This window comes from Crinia signifera, unplaced genomic scaffold, assembly GCF_055691185.1.
Source record: "Crinia signifera unplaced genomic scaffold, ASM5569118v1 HAP2_SCAFFOLD_280, whole genome shotgun sequence".
NCBI classification, from domain to species: domain Eukaryota; kingdom Metazoa; phylum Chordata; class Amphibia; order Anura; family Myobatrachidae; genus Crinia; species Crinia signifera.
In genome coordinates this window covers 134,357-148,127 of record NW_028142173.1, presented here as the reverse complement: position 1 = coordinate 148,127, position 13,771 = coordinate 134,357, and the positions used below count along the sequence as shown (strand labels likewise).

General features: G+C 47.5%; 1 long non-coding RNA gene across 1 annotated transcript; it reads right to left on the bottom strand.

Moving 5' to 3' along the window:
- Nucleotides 1-562: 562 nt before the first annotated feature.
- LOC146054876 (uncharacterized) lies at nucleotides 563-6,633 on the bottom strand. The gene is made up of 3 exons (XR_014468297.1): nucleotides 6,376-6,633; nucleotides 1,224-1,424; nucleotides 563-1,009 (listed from the first exon to the last, which is right to left on the bottom strand). It is a non-coding gene; the product is annotated as an uncharacterized LOC146054876 (long non-coding RNA).
- Nucleotides 6,634-13,771: the final 7,138 nt, after the last annotated feature.

Below are 13,771 nucleotides of genomic sequence, written 5' to 3'. Positions count from 1 at the left end.
TCTCATCCTCTGGTGATACTGTATAATGTCTCATTCCCAGCAGACACCTCTCTGGTTACATTCTTCTGATGTTACTGTATACTGTCCCATACCCAGCAGTCACCTCTCCGGTCACATCCCCCGGTGTTACTGTATAATGTCCCATTTCCATCCCCCCGTGTTACTGTATAATGTCCCAATCCCAGCAGTCTTCTCTCCGGTCACATCCCCAGGTGTTACTGTATAATGTCCCATTCCCAGCTGTATCCTCTCAGGTCACATCCCCCGATGTTACTGTATCATGTCCCATTTACAGCAGTCACCTCCCCCGGTGTTACTGTATAATTCCACATTCCCAGCAGTCACATCTCTGGTCACATCCCCCGATGTTACTGTATAATGCCTCATTCCCAGCGGGCACCTCTCCGGTGTTACTGTATAATTCCCCATTCCAGCAGTCACCTCTCTGGTCACATCCCTCGGTGCTAATGTATAATGTCCCATTCCCAGTAGTCACCTCTCTGGTCACCCCCCCCCCCATTGTTACTGTATAATGCCCCATTCCCAGCAGTCACCTCTCCGGTCTCATCCTCTGGTGTTACTGTATAATGACCCATTCCCAGCAGTCACCTCTCCGGTCACATCCCCTATTGTTACTGTATAATGCCCCATTCCCAGCAGTCACCTCTCCGGTCACATCCCCCGGTGTTACTGTATAATGTTCCATTCCCAGCAGTCATCTCTCTGGTCACAACCCCCGATGTTACTGTATAATGTCCCATTCCCAGCAGTCACCTCCCCCGGTGTTACTGTATAATGACCTATTCCCAGCAGTCACCTCTCCGGTCAGCAGCTGGATGATTTTGTTGGTGAGTTTCAGGATCTTATGGTCATTGTCTCTCTCATTTATCAATGAGTGAGGTTAAGGCACAGTCTTGGAATCCTGGGTCTTGATCCCTCTTCTGAACACATAGGGACGGCTGCTGCTGGGTGTCTCACATTCACCGTCCTTCTTCGGTGGCACATAATCCTAAGTGAGGAGAAAAATGTTAAATCAACTGCACTGATGGTATAGCAGCTCTCATAAATGCAAAGGTTCTGAGGGGTAAAAAAGAGCGATGGGATAAGTTTATACGAGTGACACCTGTAAAGTAAAAATGTATTAGTAAAATAATGTTTACACTCCTTTTGGAGGATGTGAGGTGAGAGAGGGAGATTGTCGTGCTGTCCCTACTAACCCTAACCTTACAGAGGCAGCGGTATTCCTCAGCTCAGTTGCTGTCCGCTTCTGGGTGGAATCTTCTGTTGCGGCTTTGGTCCCGGGGCGCGGCTTGCTGACGTCAGCGACTGGCGTGTCGGTACTTCGGGCAGCAGCAAAGTCTCCAACCTGTTTCATGCCTCGCTGGGCACTTTGTCAAGGTGGGGTGACTGATAGAAGTTGCTCCCTGTATGTAAGGAAATGAAGTAGAAATTCACATCCAATTTTAACATTTTGTGTATTTCAAAAATGTAAAGAAATAAAAAAAGTTTGGACATTTTCCGAGCAACAATCTGGTTGGAACAAATATTTTAACGACATTTTGGGTGTCACGAACGGTGAAACGGTGTCAAGGCATGCATTATATGTAATAGTAGAGTGCAAGACTAATAAAAACACTAATAAAGAGATTACATCTCCATATGTGCCAAAGTGGTTTGTGCAAAATGCTAGTGAACAGCTAATGAACCCAATACACCAATCATGTCCAAACTATGGCCCGCCAGCTTTTGTGAAACTGCAAGTCCCATCATGCCTTGCCACAGTTTTGCTATTAGGGAATACTAAAACTATGTCAAGGCATGCTGGGATGTGTAGTTTCAAAACAGCTGAAGGGCCACATTTTGGACATGCCTGCAACATACGCTCAGTGACAAACAAGCTTTAAAATCAAAGTCAATTGTTTGGTGACCCGACTCCCAGGCTGCACCTCACCTGGATTTCTCCTCGCACCCTTCACGCACAGTAGGGCAATAAGCTGCATCTAGTTTATTTAGGGCGCAAAAATGCAGCCGACAAGACCAGGGCAAGTGCTGCGAACAATTCATTAGCTCCCACTACATTAGGCAAGAGCTACGGGTGCACAAAACAATTGAATCACCATTATATGTTGTTTAGCACCTTACATAAATTATATATATATTTTTTATTATTATTATTTTAATATGCAGTACAGTAAGACCAGCAACCCTTACCACCAGCATAGCTCTGCCCCAACACTCATGAAGCACCGCCTACATGTTTTGATTGGCCCACAATCCAATCAGTCAAAGAAAATGGATCACCATCAATAGGTAAAAACATTGATGGTCATCCATTGCATAGTATGCCACAATCAATGGGCAGTTGCACTATTGTCATCAATTGCAAAGACGTCCATCCCTAAAGCTGTGCACACACAGTGCAAGTGAGCCTCTGCGCTAAGTTTGCAGTTAAGCACAGATGGCTCAGCATTGTGTGCTGAACAATCTGTCACGGCCAGTGTTCTCTGGTGTGAGAACACTGGCGATGACTAGATTTATAACTGGATGCAGTGTAAATCTAGTCAGGCAACAGCGACGCGCGGGACCGCGCAATCGTCATCACCAGAGGGTATACACGTGGAGTGATCCTTTTTTCATTTCTAAGCGATCACTTAGAAATAAATGAGTTTTGGGGAAAGGGGAACGTGGGGCAATCAGTCGCACAGGTTTTATCAAAGCAGTATTGTTCTCATTTACCCTCAGTGTATTTGTACATCGGTTGGTTAACCGTGAGTAGGGAGGGTGTGCTACCACTGGACACAGGTTTGACAATTTTTGGAAAGAAGAGAAAGTATGTCTCTGTGTGGTGCACAGGTTATTAAGAAAGTAAAATTTAACTTTTATTTGGATATGTTTAAAAGAATGTAGCGAAATATAGACAGACAGTGACACATAAAGACACACACAGTGTAGGTTTAAAAAGGATAGAAATCCTTACTCAGTGTGATCCAACTCAATATCCTCCTAGATGTTGGTTAGATTCTATGTATTAGTAATAATGGTTTATTGTACAGTTTTCCACAGTGGAATTTTGTGCGTTTAAGTCGCCTATTACTGATCTGCTGGTAACAAAATTATCTGGGTTTATGTTCCCCTGTGATGTTACTGATCAGATTACTTCACATCACAAATAGGGTAGGCAATATGGTGCCCCGCGGGTCACCCCTCAAGCGGTGCGTGTCTGGTGAGATCTGCCACCTCTGCACCAGCACTGCGCGCCGCAAATGAGAGGGAGAGCCGCGTCAATGAGGACGTGTACCCTGCAGAGGAGCTCCGGCGTGTTAGAGTCAGCGCCGGAGATCTCCGTCTGTTAGGAGTCAGATCTGAGCGCTGCGGACGTCACGCAAGTAGCGCCTCTGACTGAGCGGTCCAGTGAGAACTGGCATACCGCTCCGACTAAACGATTTTAAGCTAATACAGATCAAAATACATGTAATAGGGATAGGGGAGAGGAGGAGAGCACACTGAGTGGACCTAGACACTCAGTGTGCTCTCCTCCTCTCCCCTACTTTCTCACTTAGAAATAAGCCTCATATCCCCCTGGGCGGGATGTATTAATGTACATCACTGACCCTCGTCTGCCAGCCGCCGCGATGCTACCGCATATGTACTAACATATGCGGCTAGCATCGGGTTGCGGTGACGGAGACCCCCGCGATACCTGTAATGTGGTGTGCGGGGGTCTCTGTCACATCCTGGCGGCTGTCAGTGTCCCCCTGCCTCTCCTCCTCCTCCCTACAGCCGGATGTCCTCCCGGCTGTGACACCTGCTGGGGGAGGAGGAGATCGATGGAGGACGGGAGGGGGGGGGAGGTCGCAAGGACGGTGGGCGGCGATAGAAGCCCATAGGCATCTATAGGGTATCGCCACCCAGAGGTGGCGATACCCTGCCAGGCGGAGACGGGGCGGACGGGTAATGGTACATAGGGAAATGCGGTAAAACCCCCGTTTTACCACATTTTCCCTTTAGTACATCCCGCCCCCTGTGTGTATGCCCCATTAGGATAGTAGATAATACAGTATACACTTTAGACTACAGTATAACTAATGTGACAATAATCCCTGTATAACATACCTCCCAACTTCTGTGTTGGGGAAATAGGGGGTGGGGCGTATGCAAATGAGGGCACAGCTTATGCTAATTAGCCGCGACCTCATTTTCATACGAGAATAGACGCGGTACTTGTGTAGTTTCACGGCCCCGGAATTGCAGAGGCTCGCATGCCGCTCTAGCTATGAAACTTGGCAGCCTGCCAGGTAGCGTAGCGCTGCGCGTGCCAAATGTAATGAAGTGTATCGTGTAAAAAACAGACAAACGGGGCTTAAAAACAAACAAACGGGGCTTATAAATCGCACACCCCGGCACATCGCAAACCCCGGCACACCGCTGGTGTTCCCAATGTAGACGCTAACTTATTTAGCGTCTCAATTCACACTCCCGGCACTTCGGCTTAGACGTGCGCGGACAGCGTTACGTAGTCAGTCAGGGAGCTACGCAGTTTGCGTAGTCAGTCAGCAGTAGCCCTGTATGAGACACTGAGGTGAATGTGTTCCTGAATCAGCCTCACTATCCACGCTCACCCGAAGCGTGGAGAGCCCCGCGAGGGGCGGCGGTACGCGTCCTACGACCTTTTCATACCCCCACTATCCACTTCGGCATGGAGTTGAGAATAGAATAGTGTGGCGAGCGCAGCGAGCCACAGAGCCCGAAGCGTGGCGAGCGCAGTGAGCCGCGCGAGGGGACACGCATACCTTCACAGCTATCTGCGTCCCCTCGCGGGCTTCACAGGTGTCAGCGTCCGCTCGCCACGCTTCGGGCTTACGCTGACACCTGTGAAGCCCGCGAGGGGACGCGGATAGCTGTGAAGGTATCAGCGTGCGCTCGCCACGCTTCGGGCTCGCTGCGCTCGCCACACTATTCTATTCTCAACTCCACGCTGACGTGGATAGTGGGGGTATGAAAAGGTCGTAGGACGCGTACCGCCACGCTTCGGGTGGCCGTGGATAGTGGGATTTACACGGTCCACAGCTGTGGCGTCCACTAGTGGCACTGAGGGTGGGTTTCAATAGTGTTCCCCTAGGGCCACCTAAATTTAAATGCTTTTGCGTCTAAATTTAAATGTACCCCTTCACCTAAGTAAATCCAGACGCATTTGCGTCTGGGTTTACAAGCCCCAACACCTTTGCGGCTTGCAAGGCGCCTGTATTCTAACGCTTTAGCGTCTGAATCCAGGCTTTCCGGCTTCTTAGCGGCTATCTATGTGACTCGAGATTCAAACGCAGTTGCGTCTGAATCTCGCGTACAGTTTAGAAGCGCCGGCATCGCTGTGCCGGGGTGTGCACTTTAACATACCCCCGTTGTCAGCGGTGCCCAGGCGCTGCCTATTTCACTGTGGAACTACAAGTGCCACAGTGACATTGACCTGTCAGCGCTGCTGCTGGCCGGCAGCTACGCTGTTTACATACAGCTAGTGCGGCACAAGCTCAGTCAGACAGAGCTAGAGCGGCACGCGCACGGTTAATCAGAGCAGGCTGCCAAGTTTCATAGCTAGAGCGGCACGCGAGCCTCTGCACTTCCGGCGCCGTGAAACTACACAAGTACCATAGACGCTGTGCGCATGCGCACAGCATCTATTCTACTAGATTGGGGGTCTCCCAACTGCCACCCCCCGCAGCGGGACAATGCCTGCCGTGGGTGGGACAGCGGGACAGGACCCGAAAATCGGGACTGTCCCGCTGTAATCGTGACAGTTGGGAGGTATGGTATAACCATCCAGCAAGCAATCCCGTACATGTACTTGGTGTCACCTGAACGCAGCAGTGATCCCAGCCTATATACAGTATGCCCAGTTTTCCTACATCTGCACTAATGGCTACGTGCAGTTTGATAGCCTGTACGGTTTGGCGCACCTGTATCTCACCACATTGGCATGCCGGGCACATATTTACCATTACACTCACATGTGTTTATTATCATAGAACATAGCAAAGCGCGCATAGCTACTGCAGCAGAGAGAGAGAACATATGGTATACACACAGAGGCTTTCCATAGATTATAATCTGGTCTATATACACCTGTGTCACACTTTGGGAAAGCAGATAGATAATATACAGTGTATAATAATGCAGACAGCACTGGGGCTGAGATATTACAACCTGAGCCATAGAGTAGCGCTGCTGAGGATACACTGGTATGCCCATACACATAGATATCCCCAGTAGCACCATACAGCAGCCCTGTGGGAGTCACATACATGACCAACATACAGACTGAGCTCCAGTCCTCACCCACAGGTTGCTCAATGCTCAGGGGGTGTTCTGCACATGTGCACTTACCAGCCGCTTCTTCTACGCAGGGGCAGAGCGTCCATGGCGTCCCAGTCAGTGACTGCCTCCATCAGAGCAGCCGGGGCAGAGTGCTCATGTAGGGGGAGCAGCAGTGATGACGATGCAATATGTGCCAGGTGTAGTTCCAGCAGCTGCCAATAGGTGGCGATGGTGCGGCACAGCGTGAATGACGTCACTGCATTGTAGCTACGAGATACACGGACAGTCCGTGTATGAGTGGCTGGTACAGTGGCGTGTACCGTTAGTTCAGCGTCTGGGACAGCCACTCAGGCTGAGCCACCACGGGTTCGAATCCTCCTCCAGTGTCTGCTGTTTCAGGGGCGTGGGGTGTAGCGCCTTCGGATCCGGGAGCAGCCTGAGTTTTTGACTCATCCACTGATACCACAATATTTTCTGCTCAAACTACATAATATTAATAATTAGCCACCATATATAACCAGGAGGAATAACTTTAAGTGGGGGCAGGACGGAGACTGTGTACAGACCAATTACCATTACGGCTGCTCTGATGGAGGTAGTCACTGACTGGGACGCCATGGACGCTCTGCCCCTGCGTAGAATATACAGTTTATTCATTGGCACAAAACAGCAAAATAGGTTAAAATTAAAAAAGTGCATTAAGAAAAAGTGAATAGAAATTGGAGCTGTGTGTCCGTGTCGCTGTACACTTATACAGTGCCCGTGTCAGCAGATTTCCACATACACAATTTTCTTTAATAACTCATGTCGACCTATTCCTGTGTTGACCTTTTTCATGCAGCCTTTTGGATTGTGTCGACCATTTTCAGCGTCAATTTAAACCAGGTCGATCTTTTTCATATGTAGACCTTTTCACTGCAGACCAATAGATCTAATTACTGTTGACTTAATGACCCTCACCCCTGGTCACAGCATCTATAAACTGTTATGTAGGACAGGAGACAAGTCCCGAAAACGAATAGCATTCCTCCCAACTGTCCTGATTACAGTGGTACGGTCCCGCTATTTGGAGCCTGCCCTGATGTCCCTTGAGGGGAGGTGATCATGGCTGCTCTGCTTTGTGGGGCAGCCGGTGATTGCTGGATAGGTGCAGCAAGGAGAGACGGGGCTGGGTACGCTGGCAAAGAAGATGGAAAACCCGGGGCCTCGATGCCCGGTCCCGCCCCCGTTGCACATAGCCCCACCCCTTTCCAGGGCCAGCTGCATGCAGGTCCCACTGATCTATTGGTAAAAGTTGGAAGGCATGTTTGATGTTCTGTGTATACAATACATTCCTTTTTCTTTTTTAATAGTAGGATCGGCAGCAATTAGCTGTATGCTCTGGCCTTCGTCTGCGGATCTTCACCTCCAATGAAGTGTATGGCCTTTGTCAAACATACATAAAAAAAAAAAAAAAATGATACCCGATCTATTGTCTGCGGGCGCGGCCTGACGGGCAACCCGTACAGACAGACGTGATTCTAGTCTGGCTCTAAACACAGATATTTCTCCATTCCCTGGAGAGAAATTGGCCTCACACTCCTTGCTGAAACAGGTAAGGATCATATGGTCGACCTAAAGATTGTCGACAGTCATTAGGTCAACATACTGCAAGGTTAACAGGTCAACAGGTCATTTGGTCCAAAAAAGCATTAGGTCGAAATGGTCTAGCTCAACATGGGGTTTTGTACTTTTTTTTTTTACCCGAATGCCGACACAGTCAACATGGACACAGGATTAAGTGCACCGCATCCCCTCGCATGTCTGGCTGTGCTTGGCACTCTATGTTATTCTCCTACCACACCCTAGTGCAGGCATTCCCAACCACGGTCCTCAAGGCACACCAACATTACAGGTTTTAATGATATCCAGGCTTGAGCACAGGTGACTTAATTAGTACCTGTGATTTGGATTAATCCATCTGTGCTGAAGCCTGGATATCACTAAAACCTGCACTGTTGGTGTGTCCTGAGGACCGTGGTTGGGAACGCCTGCCCTAGTGGATGGTAGGGCATGAAATTCCGCCTGTCAGCACATGTCGGCTCAAAAAAAAAACCAAAATTCCAGTGAAAAACCCAGTCGACCTAGACCATGTTGACCTAATGACCTGTCGACCTAGACCCATGTCGACTTTGCAGTATGTCGACCTGATGACTTTCGACCATCTGATACCGCTGATACCGGTTAATAGATAGAGGTTATCAATCCGCACGGCCTGTAATTGGTATAGCTATCTCACCCCTGCATTACTATATTAAGTATCAATTGGTAATGGGGGAGGCGCACCCAGGAATATGTATTAGACTTGGAAGCAAAGAAAGATAAAGTATTCCTACAAGGGGCAATCTAGGTTAGCATATATTAATGTTCTGATTAATGTTATAGGTACATTAATAAAGTGACCCAAGAAACAGAGAATTGGCTAAAACATGATGTTTATTGATTCATTTATTAAGGACAGCGAAATATTAACCCCTTCCCGACATTTGACGTACATTTACGTCATGGCCGGGATGTTCTTCCCGACACATGGCATAAATGTACGTCACGACTTTAAACTGTCACTGCGTCTAGAGACGCAGTGACAGAGGGACGATGTCTGCTGTCCCTGACAGCAGACATGTCCCTGCATGCCCAGGGGGGGCTGCGATGCCGCCCCCCCGTCGGCGATCGCTGTGATTGGCTGTTCAGTGTGAACAGCCATTCACAGCGGTTTCCTGTGTTACCAGCGAATCAGACGCTAGGTAACACAGGTGTCAATCACCGCCGGGCGTCAGGGGGCATGAGGGGGTCATCGGTGACGATGACACCTCACCCCACCCTCACCCCACCTGCCCCCAAGGCTGTGATTGGTCCGTCGGACCGACAGCCAATCACAGCCAAGGCGCGACATTTAAACTAACGGTGACTGCGCTGCAGACGCCATTCCGGTCTGGAATAGCGTGCAGAGCGGTCACCGTGCCTATCTGCCGTGATACTGACCTGATCCTTGCTAATACTTACCTGATCCTTGCAAATACCTTACCTGATCACCTGATCACTGCTTGTAGCGTGCTGGACGCTTCCTGGATCTGACTTCTTGGGACTTCCTGCTGCTGCTGCAGTGTGATAGAGAGATAGAGAGATAGAGAGAGAGATAGAGAGATAGTGACAGAGAGAGCTATATTTTGTGTCTGCTACCCCCCCTTTTTGGGGGTGCAGGGTTTTTTTATATATAAATAACTGTCAGTGCTGCTGCTGCAGTGTCATAGAGTGATAGATAGTGATAGATAGTGATAGATAGTGACAGATAGAGAGATTTGTGTCTGCTACCCCCCCTTTTTGGGGGTGCAGGTTTTTTTTTATATATATAACTGTCAGTGCTGCTGCTGCAGTGTCATAGAGTGATAGATAGTGATAGATAGTGAGAGATAGAGAGATAGAGAGAGATAGTGACAGAGAGTGATAGAGAGTGTATATTTTGTGTCTGCTACCCCCCCTTTTTGGGGGTGCAGGTTTTTTTTTATACATATAACTGTCAGTGCTGCTGCTGCAGTGTCCTAGAGTGATAGATAGTGATAGATAGTGATAGATAGTGATAGATAGTGATAGATAGTGATAGATAGAGAGAGATAGTGACAGAGAGTGATAGAGAGTGTATATTTTGTGTCTGCTACCCCCCCCCCCCCTTTTGTGCTGATCAGTATATCTGTGCTGATCAGCAACTTTTTGGGGGCGCAGGGGTTTTTTTTTTTATATATACCTGTCAGTTGCTGCCAGTTGCACTGTCAGTTGCACCAAAGGTTGTGCACCTGCTGCCCCTCACTGGTAATCAGTGTCGCATCACTGATCACCTTTTTTTTTTTTTGAGAGTGCTGTGGGGTCTTTTTTTAATTTTTTTTTTACACACACTGTGATTTTGTGGGTGTCCTGTGGCCACTGTGCGCTGATCAGTGACGTACATCACTGATCAGCTTTTTCGGCACAGGGTTGATCTATTTTTTTTTTTTTTTGATCAAATTCCTGTTGCCTTTGAGCGCTGTTCAGTGACGGACGTTACTGACCAACATCTGTGCTCAATTTTTGGCGCAGGACCTTTTTTTTTTTTTTTAACCCCTTCAATTTTTTTTTTTTTATTGGGATCAAATTCCTGTATAAAGTATTTTTTTTTTCTGCACTACATACACACTACACACTACATACCCCCCGGGTTGAAATAAAGTTTGTACCCCCCCCTACACTATACACGTGTTGAAACATTTCACTACCAGTAACACAAAAATAAAAATGGCATCCCAAATGTCATCCCAAATGTCATCCCAGTCATCCAGAAGAATGTATTCAGCGGAGGAGGCATATGCCATGCTTGCCTCTGACTCTGACACAGCCAGTGATGCAAGCGGGGAATTTGAAGGATTTGTCTTAAGCTCCTCTTCCTCCTCTGGTGATGAGGGACCCCCTCAAAGACGCCCCCGTAGAGCAGCTGAGACCCCCCCAATAATTGATCTCGTATGGACCCCACCACCAGACAATTTTGTGCCCCAGGTTCCTGAGTTTTTGGCCATGCCAGGAATCCAATTTGATTCCACAGGTCTCAGAGAAATTGACTTTTTCAAATTATTTTTCTCTGATGATTTTATAAATTTAATGGTGGACCAAACTAATTTATATGCCCAGCAGTTTATTGCTCAAAACCCCACGTCATCATTTGCTAGGTGGACCCCTGTAGATGCAGTAGAGATGATGACGTTTTGGGGTCTGGTGTTTCATATGGGCATAGTAAAAAAGCCAGAAATTAGGCAATATTGGAGTACAGATGTTCTGTACAGCACCCAATTTTACCGTATGGCCATGCCCCGGGCTCGATTTGAGACGATCCTTACATTTTTGCATTACAACGATAATGCACAGTGCCCTCCCAGAGATGATCCCACCTTTGACCGGCTATTCAAAGTCAGGCCGGTCATTGATCATTTCAGTGCCAAATTTGCAGAGATGTACATCCCTGAAAAATTTATTTGTATTGACGAGTCCCTTATACATTTTAAAGGAAGGGTTAAATTCCGCCAGTACCTTCCCAGTAAGAGGGCAAGGTATGGCATAAAAATGTATAAGCTGTGTGAAAGCACCTCAGGGTACACCCACAGGTTTAGGGTATATGAAGGGAAGGATTCAAGAATTGAACCGCCAGAATGCCCCCCCTCCCTCGTAGGTGTTAGTGGAAAAATTGTCTGGGATTTAGTGCACCCCTTCCTGGATAAAGGTTATCACCTCTATGTGGATAACTTTTACACCAGCATCCCCCTGTTTAAGGCCCTTGGTTCAAGAGGTACAGCAGCTTGCGGTACTGTGCGCAAGAACCAAAGAGGCCTCCCAAAAACGCACATTGCCCAAGTAATGAGAAGGGGTGAAAGCAGGGGAATATGCACCGAAAATATGTTGTTGGTCAAATATAAGGACAAGAGGGATGTCCTTATACTGACAACAATTCACGGAGACAGTACCACCTCCGTCCCTGTACGAGGTACCAGTACCCACACCTCCAAACCTAATTGTATCCTGGATTACAATAAGTACATGGGCGGAGTGGATCTTTCAGATCAGGTACTGAAGCCGTACAGTGCCCTGCGGAAAACAAAAATCTGGTACAAGAAGCTGGCCGTGTATATCATCCAGATGGCACTGTATAACGCTTACGTGCTATTCCGTTCTACCGGCCAGAGGGTGACATTTATGCACTTTCAAGAGGAAGTCATAAAGGGCCTAATATTTGGGAACCAGCAGGCAGAGGGCCCCAGTAGTTCTAGTACTGGCCCCCGTATTGTACCAGGGCAGCATTTTCCTGATGAAATCCCCTCCACTGGAAAAAAGGGCAGGACACAAAAAAGGTGCAAAGTTTGCTATAAAAAGGGAATAAGAAAGCAAACTATTTTCCAGTGTGACACTTGCCCCGACAAACCCGGCCTATGTATAAAGGAGTGTTTTAAAATATACCACACATCTATGGATTATTAGGTTCATAATTTCACCGTGCTTCGGGGGTCTTGCTAATGCGACATAGCACCCACCAAAATTCCACCAGAATCTGAGCTGCAAAATCCAAAAATCACTCCTTCCCTTCTGAGTCCTGCCATGCACCCAACTGGTATTTTTTGGTCACATGTGAGACATTGCCGTACTCGGGAGAAATTGGGGCACAGATTTTGGGGTGCTTTTTCTCCTTCATACCTTCTGAAAATGAAAAATTTTGAGCCAGAACTGCATTTTTGTGTAAAAAAATGTAATTTTTCATTTTCACTGCCCAGTTGTATCAAAATTGGTGAAACCCCTGGGGGTTTGAAATGTACACTATACCCCTAGATGAATTCCCTGAGGGGTGTAGTTTGCAAAATGGGGTCACTTGTGGGGGGGTTCCACTGTATTGGTGCTTTGGGGGTCTTGCTAATGCGACATAGCACCCACCAACATTCCACCAGAATTTGTGCTGCAAAATCCAAATATCACTCCTTCCCTTCTGAGTCCTGCCACTTTTTGGTCACACATGAGGCATTGCCGTACTCGGGAGAAATTGGGGCACAGATTTTGGGGTGCTTTTTCTCCTTCATACCTTCTGAAAATGAAAAATTTTGAGCCAGAACTGCATTTTTGTGTAAAAAAATGTAATTTTTCATTTTCACTGCCCAGTTGTATCAAAATTGGTGAAACCCCTGGGGGTTTGAAATGTACACTATACCCCTAGATGAATTCCCTGAGGGGTGTAGTTTGCAAAATGGGGTCACTTGTGGGGGGGTTCCACTGTATTGGTGCTTTGGGGGTCTTGCTAATGCGACATAGCACCCACCAACATTCCACCACCAAAAATCACTCCTTCCCTTTTGAGTCCTGCCATGCACCCAACTGGTATTTTTTGGTCACATATGAGGCATTGCCATACTCGGGAGAAATTGGGGCACAGATTTTGGGGTGCTTTTTCTCCTTCATGCCTTCTGAAAATAAAAAATTTTGAGCCAGAACTGCATTTTTGTGTAAAAAAATGTAATTTTTCATTTTTACTGCCCAGTTGTATCAAAATTGGTGAAACCCCTGGGGGTTTGAAATGTACACTATACCCCTAGATGAATTCCCTGAGGGGTGTAGTTTGCAAAATGGGGTCACTTGTGGGGGGGTTCCACTGTATTGGTGCTTGGGGGGTCTTGCTAATGCAACATAGCACCCACCAACATTCCACCAGAATCTGAGCTGCAAAATCCAAAAATCACTCCTTCCTTTCTGAGTCCTGCCATGCACCCAAATGGTATTTTTTGGTCACATGTGAGGCATTGCCGTACTCGGGAGAAATTGGGGCACAGATTTTGGGGTGCTTTGTCTCCTTCATTCCTTGTGAAAATGAAAAATTTTGAGCCAGAACTGCATTTTTGTGTAAAAAATGTAATTTTGCATTTGCACA